Source organism: Octodon degus, unplaced genomic scaffold (assembly GCF_000260255.1).
Source record: "Octodon degus isolate 3935 unplaced genomic scaffold, OctDeg1.0 scaffold00263, whole genome shotgun sequence".
In the NCBI taxonomy this organism is placed as follows: Eukaryota; Metazoa; Chordata; class Mammalia; order Rodentia; family Octodontidae; genus Octodon; species Octodon degus.
The window spans coordinates 93904-95506 of record NW_004524839.1 but is presented as its reverse complement, the minus strand read 5'-3'; positions in this window follow the sequence as shown (position 1 = coordinate 95506).

The window sequence follows — 1603 nt, the reverse complement described above, 5'->3', positions numbered from 1 at the left end:
CGGGCGGGGTGGGGGAGGCACTGCGGAGTGGTGGCGGGCGGCCCAAGGGGCTGGGAGCAGGTCCGGCCCATGCTGCGCCTGGGCTGGGACTGGTCCCGCTGGCGCAGGGTAGCAGGAAACTCTCAGCACACTCATGGGACCTGGGCTAGGACTGGGTCTCAAGATATTTTATTTTAAAGAAACATTTTCTTCTAAAATTGATATCTGTATTTAATGCAATTCAACAAAAATTCTATTTTGTGTAGGTTTGTAAACATTGATAAACTGATTTTTGAAAATCTAATTGAATGTCCAAGCAGATGAAGATTCATTTGCCAAAGACCAAGGTATGAAGTCAAAGTTGTATTTACAGACTTCTTTGCTGTGAAACATTTGATTTATGATAGTCATGCTATGGCACAGCACAGGAAACTGACTATTACTCTCATAGTTAGTTTGAAAAAACTGAGCTTCTCCTTTGCACCATAAACAGAGCTCATTACAGTGGACATAAATCGGAAAGAAAAAGAGTATACTTTTTGAACTATTATATAACACTGGTTGTGTCTACGATGTCTGAATACTTAAACTCAATTCACATTTTGTACATGTGTAATATATCACAATGATAAAAATAAAATGAGTTGTTTCTAACATTTAACCATGACAAATTGTGCTGCTATAAACATGGGCGTACATATATCTCTGTGGTATGATGTTTTCAGTTTTTTTCTGGAAAAATACCTAGAAATAGGGCTGAGGATATGTGCTCAGTGGCATAAGTGCTGGTCTGGCTAGTGCAAGGTCCCAAGTTCAATTTCCAGTATTTCAAAAAAAATTAAAAAGAAAGAAAAATGCCCAGAAAGGGAATAGCTGAGTTAAGTGCGACCTCTAATCCTCATTTTTTGAGAAATCCCCACACTGATTTTCACAGTTGTTGTACTTGTGTACACTCCCACCAAGAGTGGAGAAGTTCCTTTATAGGTAAATGGATGCAACTAGAGACTATACTCATAAGTGAAATAAATCAGACATGCATGTGTAAATATCATATTGTCTCCCTAGTGTAAGAAACTGAAAGAGTAATAAAATCTTTTGTTACTGTTTTGTTTCTTTAGACAAATCTTATATCTGGTAATCTGAACAACTAATTTGAGGATAGCATCATGTAATATAGCAAACATTATTGAATTCCTATTAATTTGTTTACTATTTTGTATTCCTTAAAAGGATTCAAAGGAAAAATAAACACAATATGCTCACCAAACATTAAAGGAGAAAACAATGCCAGTTTTATAAAATTGAGATTGCATACAAAATAGTTCAAGAAACATGAAACAATATTTTCAAAATTATATGTTAAAAATTTTGATACTATATACGACAAGATTATAGATAAAGGATGATAATAGATTCATCACATTCATCACAATAAATGAAAAATCTTACTGGCGAGTTCCGGGAGCCCCCAGACCCAGTCCTAGCCCAGGTCCCGTGACTGTGCGGAGAGCTTCCTGCTACCCTGCGCCGTCGGGACCAGTCCCAGCCCAGGCGCAGAGTGGGCCAGACCCTCTCCCAGCCCCTTGGGCTGCCCCCCACCACTCCGCAGTGCCTCCCCCACCCC